At 35.0% G+C, this 7,491-nt stretch overlaps 1 long non-coding RNA gene across 1 annotated transcript; it reads right to left on the reverse strand.

Moving 5' to 3' along the window:
* Positions 1 to 5,242: 5,242 nt before the first annotated feature.
* LOC117341345 lies at positions 5,243 to 6,177 on the reverse strand. The gene is made up of 3 exons (XR_004535615.1): positions 5,980 to 6,177; positions 5,561 to 5,642; positions 5,243 to 5,328 (listed from the first exon to the last, which is right to left on the reverse strand). It is a non-coding gene; the product is annotated as an uncharacterized LOC117341345 (long non-coding RNA).
* Positions 6,178 to 7,491: the final 1,314 nt, after the last annotated feature.

The following is a 7,491-nucleotide window of genomic DNA, read 5'->3' on the forward strand; positions in this document are numbered from 1 at the left end:
TTCGTAAGTAACAATTATATAGTGATTATATAGTGTCAATACTGGGTTAGTCAGTAAAGTTCGTTAGTAACAATTATATAGTGATTATATAGTGTCAATACTGGGTTAGTCAGTAAAGTTCGTTAGTAACAATTACATAGGGATTATATAGTGTCAATACTGGGTTAGTCAGTGAAGTTCGTTAGTAACAATTACATAGTGATTATATAGTGTCAATACTGGGTTAGTCAGTAAAGTTCGTTAGTAACAATTACATAGTGATTATATAGTGTCAATACTGGGTTAGTCAGTGAAGTTCGTTAGTAACAATTACATAGTGATTATATAGTGTCAATACTGGGTTAGTCAGTAAAGTTCGTTAGTAACAATTACATAGTGATTATATAGTGTCAATACTGGGTTAGTCAGTAAAGTTCGTTAGTAACAATTACATAGTGATTATATAGTTCCAAAAATGGGTTAGTCAGTGAAGTTCGTAAGTAACAATTATATAGTGATTATATAGTGTCAATACTGGGTTAGTCAGTGAAGTTCGTTAGTAACAATTACATAGTGATTATATAGTTCCAAAAATGGGTTAGTCAGTCAAGTTCGTAAGTAACAATGATGTAGTGATTATATAGTGTCAATACTGGGTTAGTCAGTGAAGTTCGTTAGTAACAATTACATAGTGATTATATAGTTCCAAAAATGGGTTAGTCAGTGAAGTTCGTAAGTAACAATTATATAGTGATTATATAGTGTCAATACTGGGTTAGTCAGTGAAGTTCGTTAGTAACAATTACATAGTGATTATATAGTTCCAAAAATGGGTTAGTCAGTGAAGTTCGTAAGTAACAATTATATAGTGATTATATAGTTCCAAAAATGGGTTAGTCAGTGAAGTTCGTTAGTAACAATTATATAGTGATTATATAGTGTCAATACTGGGTTAGTCAGTGAAGTTCGTTAGTAACAATTACATAGTGATTATATAGTTCCAAAAATGGGTTAGTCAGTGAAGTTCGTTAGTAACAATTATATAGTGATTATATAGTGTCAATACTGGGTTAGTCAGTGAAGTTCGTTAGTAACAATTACATAGTGATTATATAGTTCCAAAAATGGGTTAGTCAGTCAAGTTCGTAAGTCACAATGATGTAGTGATTATATAGTGGCTATAGTGGGTTAGTCAGTGAAGTTCGTTAGTACAATTATAGAGTGATTATATAGTGTCAATACTGGGTTAGTCAGTGAAGTTCGTTAGTAACAATTACATAGTGATTATATAGTTCCAAAAATGGGTTAGTCAGTCAAGTTCGTAAGTAACAATGATGTAGTGATTATATAGTGGCTATAGTGGGTTAGTCAGTGAAGTTCGTTAGTACAATTATAGAGTGATTATATAGTGTCAATACTGGGTTAGTCAGTGAAGTTCGTTAGTAACAATTACATAGTGATTATATAGTTCCAAAAATGGGTTAGTCAGTCAAGTTCGTAAGTAACAATTATATAGTGATTATATAGTGTCAATACTGGGTTAGTCAGTGAAGTTCGTAAGTACAATTATATAGTGATTATATAGTGTCAATACTGGGTTAGTCAGTGAAGTTCGTTAGTAACAATTACATAGTGATTATATAGTTCCAATACTGGGTTAGTCAGTGAAGTTCGTTAGTAACAATTACATAGTGATTATATAGTTCCAAAAATGGGTTAGTCAGTCAAGTTCGTAAGTCACAATGATGTAGTAATTATATAGTGCCTATAGTGGGTTAGTCAGTCAAGTTCGTAAGTAACAATGATGTAGTAATTATATAGTGGCTATAGTGGGTTAGTCAGTAAAGTTCGTTAGTAACAATTACATAGTGATTATATAGTTCCAAAAATGGGTTAGTCAGTCAAGTTCGTAAGTCACAATGATGTAGTAATTATATAGTGCCTATAGTGGGTTAGTCAGTAAAGTTCGTAAGTAACAATGATGTAGTAATTATATAGTGTCAATAGTGGGTTAGTCAGTGAAGTTCGTTAGTAATCATGATGTAGTGATTAATAGAATATTTCCCTACCTTGAGGGTGTGACGGAGAAATATCCGACCCTCAGGGTGATATTCTTGGTTGTCTAACCGGAGGCGCTGCCGAACATGCGAATCTTGCGTAAATAGTATGATAGTTATCATGCTTCAAGATTTTTTTATCATAGTTATCCTCCAAGATTACACTTTTTATCATAGTTATCATCAGTTGACTTGTGTTACCAACGAGACCCCGCAGAAACCATTGTGCACTAGTGTTTGGTTATGTGCTACTTGGCTGAGATAGTAAGGGTTGTCGTTTTTGCAGCTAGTTGGAAAGTCTCATTTCACTGAATGATCAATAGGTTTGGACAGGACATCTATCTTTGTTTTGTGGCGTTGTGTACATCCGTGGTTTACTTTCATTGATGTTGTTAAAGTCGATCCCTGTTTGTATATTTTCGCTTCATTGGCTAACACAGTTCTGTGTCGCCATTACAAATAGACATGTATTACTCATCCCCTCCTCTCGTTTCAAAAACGTAGGGAATTGTAGAACGAGAAGGTATTTATTGATGGCATTGTAGGTTCGCTGCCCTGTTGTCAGTTTTCGTACAGTTTAAATGTCAGTATCTTCAACCTATTTGATTTTAATTTAGGGCTATAGTGATTCATTTACTACATTCTTATGAACAATCATGTGGGTGGCGACGACAAAATCAGATGAAAATGTTTGTTTTTAAAGCATTGTTTATTTAGATTATTAAAACAAAAAGGGGGGCGTAAAATAATAGAAGAGATGACGAATAGATGACGTGAACTATGTGATATATGTAACGTCAAAGGGAGTAAGGTAAATGGACATCAAAGTCGAAAGAAAAGATGTCATTCATAAAGCTAATTATTGCCTTCGAATCATCCGGGACTCGGTTAAAATCGGAACAGCTCTATTAAAAATGCTCCACTGTAAATTGAGGGTCATATGCATGTTGGTGGATCTCCTCGTTTTAGAGGCTTATAATGAGTAGGATATGCATGCCCGGTACGGAGCCGAGAGAGGACAACTTCATCCATACGATTTTTCTGAATGGATGTTTTAAGTTTGTATTATACTTTATAAAGTTTGCTGCTCGTCTCGAGAGACCAGCGTTAAAGATGGAGTCGCCGTCTGTTAGTCGACCTGGAGTGCATGCATGAATTTGCGGTACAGCAGGCTGCAGCCTTTTTATCGGGCATCGCCTTCTTTTCTTTGGAACAAGATGTACGTGTGAAGTTGTGTGCTGAGAAGGGTAATCCGAAATGCCTTCCCGAAAGGAGGATTTGTGTTCTTCGGGCATTGCACTGGATTTACCTCTCTCATGTAGCGTACAGTTAAAATCAGGTGTTTGTTTGTTCAATAGGGGGGGGGGGGGGGGGGGGGGGGGGGGCATCAGTTTGTTTTTGACTCAGCTATGTTGGTCAATTTAATGTTGAGTTCTTGAAAAAGATTTGAAATTCTGATACCAAATATTTTTTAGTTTTAGGTTTTGCGTAAATATGTGTTTGTACTTTTGGTTGAATGCTTGTTCAAAAGCAGGATTTCTAGGGTTTGATTCTAAATAAGCTGCAAACTATAAAAAAAATGTTTTCCTTCTGTAATAAAGACATGGTTCATTTACTTCCACGTACATACTTCTAACAGATGTAACCACTGGTTATGGATTGGGTCTGTTATCTGCAGGTTTTCTTGTTCAGGGATTATGCTATGACTCTGATCCATGTATTGTTGTCTTTATCGTTGGATTATAGAGGCGGTCAATCTTCCAGGCTGGCATTCGGCTAGCCCCGTCCTTTTCCGTACCCTACAAACAGTGGGTGTTGCTGTACTGTCAATTTTACATGAGACCTATGGACTTGTACATATGCTATAGGTTCCACTGGGGTGAAATGTACTCAAGGGTTTTACCAATCCTACCTCGATCCGGACAATATTACCTACTTCAAACACTGTTTCAAGTTGTGCATGTGTTTACAAATAAGCAGATTATGTATGTAAAAGTTGTTCCTGTTAAATTCTGGTTTAGAATGCCAGCACGTGCTATATGTCACACCTTAGGGGGTAATAAAGAAATCATGCCCTAGGAGGCGCAGAGGAATCATACCATAGGGATTGACAGATAAATTATCTCCGAGGGGATGACAAAGAAATCACACCCTAGGGGTTGACAAATCATGAACATGTAAAATAGGAGATGTAAATAATGGAAAATTAAATCAAAATATACCACAATAATTCAAAGTATGATCAGTAATACAATAGATATATGTATTCAATTCGAGTACAGTTTACAAAGTAACAAGTCATTTTTTAATAATGTTAAAACTTAAAGTAGTTAGATTCCTTTGGACATGACCGTGTTCCTTATTAAATGACGAAATGAAGATAAAGCATCGCATTATCACTGCAGGAAGCTTGCCTTCGGCATTTAAAAATAGAATATACTGATGCCAGCCGAATTTCTTCTAACTCAGTTCATAGGCTATCTTGCCACAAATCAGTACGTTAGATAATGTTGGTGATGTTTTGCTTTTATCAATGCCCCATGAAAAACTGTGATGTTATTCATGATGTTGTGAAACCGTTTCATCTCGCAATCATCAGTGTCCCATTTTTCGATATGCGGCGTGGTTACGCTTCATGAAATGATGACGTTACGCTATTGAAAATAATTAAAATAAATGCAATTTAGTCCATATGTATGCCTATTCAAAACCTACGAATAAAAAAGATAATTTCATAACATTAAAAATTGTCGTAAGGAATGCAAGAAGTTACGAACTTTTGAATGCCCCTGCTAATGGAAGAGACCAACATTATTTTTTGCATACACGTGACCTTGATCGCATTGCATTCTGGGAGAGATTTAGATACAAAAGAAAACAAATATGGTGGAATTCAGCTGGGGCAAATACTGCCTGTATAAATCAACATTTTAATACTATCCGTCGCGAAAAATCACGACCCTCTGCATGCTGCCACCCAGCCTTCTTAGCGTTACCCCCTTCGGCCCCATTTCTCTGGATTTATACAAATTTGATTTATCAATAAGTTTAAGCTGGTGGACAATAAATAGTCAATCTGCGATCAATATGCACAAGAGAAATCTTAAACATTTACTCAATCGTATCATATGCTTACAGTTTTCAGTAAAAAAAAAGTAACAACAGACCGAACGTTACACTACGTACACGTGTACGTTACTGTAATAGGGGTGATATTATTGCAAAAATACAACAAATCCACGGGGTTGTGTTCGAGGTTTTCTTCCAGTATTCATCGTAAAATACGGACACTCTGTAACAAATAATGAAAAAATAATAAATACACTATCAAGCTAACCATACATTCACAGCTCGCATACACAAAGGGAAATAACTCTTACAATGACAAAATGACTGAAACAATACGTTACGCTATTACAATTACAAAACTACACTTCTACAAAGATCCACAATTAAAAGACAAGTAAAGAATATATCCTTACATTTTAAATAAATATATTATACAATAGTAATAATAATAATACCTGAGTATGGCTCAAAGCTCCAAATGTCCAGGTACGGAGAGCACCCGTGCATTACACGTATCTCTACTGGTATTATGTTACACTAAAAACACAAACAAAACCCTTCTATACTTTCATACAAATTACACACATAAAACTGACTTCTACCAAAAATATACATTTCACAAAATATTAGTTTATGAAATAAACTAATGAACCTCATATAATACTTATGATAATTACTTCGAATATAAAGTAATTGTATCTATATAGCTAGTTCTTAAAAAGTTATTAGAACGAAATCATATTTATACTTCGTCTTACATAATTTATCAAATAATTAATTCTATACACGTACCAAACCTGCATGATACTACTTATTCCACATATGTAAAAGATAATAAGAGAATATTAGAATAGTAAAATAGTGAAAGACTTACAAAGCGAATAGATCAGGTCACAGACAAGTTGGTAAAAGTCCTGTCCAGTCAGAAGGAAAATGTATGTCTGACTCTAACAAAGAATATATCCCGCCAATAAAACAACCAATGAAATAACAGACACTACATGACGTAATATCACACAGACTGACCACTCGGACACTGCAATTACGGAGTACAACACAAACGAAACGAACGCACACAAAACGTATACATAACTACAATAATACGGACGATACTGTAACGGACGAATTAAGTTACGGACGCGTTACATATTACGTTGGACGGACGGGAAACTCCTATAAAATAAAACTATCAAACACACTAAAATATGTCCCTGCTACATTACACACTTGCCTCTCCATCAAAAACTGTGCCATTTCCAAATGTGTTCCAATTCCATTGTCATTTTTATATTTATAATTCCACAAGTCTATGCAGTCCCCGATTGAAACACTTCCCTTTGTTCGTTCCATGCTCTAATTTACGCTAAATTTCTTCTTTTCTGGAGATGCGTACACTTGTAGCCTTCCTCGCCTCTTCGTGCGATTGCCATATCTCGTTTTTGTTTTCGGCGCATGCTCAATCAATATTTCATTCAATATAGAGGCGGAGCGAAATGGCATTTCTTCCCGACGTTATTTAATTATCTTTATTTTTCTTAATTTTAAAGATAGAAAGAATATGACAATTTCCGAGGGTGGTTAAAGTGTAAAGTATGTAACCTTTGTTGCAGAAGAACAATTCATATGAGTCTATTCGTGTTTTTAATTGATAAAAAAAATACTGTTCAATGATATTTAATGTCTTTTTTATTTGAACATAGCCGCCATGAAAATGGGGAAAAGATCCATTCAATCCCTATATATAGTCCCTTTTATGATTAAAGAATGAATTGCACATTGCACAATATCGGAACGAAGTCTTATCTTCTACTATAAATGACATCGATACAATGGTATCTAATAAAAACATTTGCACAGTTTAGTAAAATATCAACAGCAGCATTGATATGATCAAAATATAATTAATAAATATGTATAGGTTTATAGCAATATAAATGTTACTTGATGCAGGTACAAAGAGTTTTAAAACAATATCGCCTGCTAGATAGGTAAGCTCACAGGTGTTGCAAACTATTAATGCACTGGTGCAGCATGATCGTCAACGTGACTTCATTTACTTGTAATATGTAACCGGGTTTCGTATCAGTTTAAAGCTATACAGGAGAACCGACAATTGCAATTCAACACATAACTGGGGATAGCATGGGGGCATAGAACTATAAAAAGATACGCTTGTAGACGTCTCATTTCCATTCTGAACATTCCTATTTTGAGATAATAAAGGTAGAGGTAATGTTCCGAACAGTAAGGACAGCCCCGTACACGTTCAGAGAGCATGTGCCAGACAGTGAATCGAGCGCACTAGAGTGCTATGTAGATTGTAGTAGATTGTAGTAGATGCGTTAATCTTATACGTTATTGAAACTGGAGAATTGTATTATTTAGG

Source organism: Pecten maximus, chromosome 2 (assembly GCF_902652985.1).
Source record: "Pecten maximus chromosome 2, xPecMax1.1, whole genome shotgun sequence".
NCBI classification, from domain to species: domain Eukaryota; kingdom Metazoa; phylum Mollusca; class Bivalvia; order Pectinida; family Pectinidae; genus Pecten; species Pecten maximus.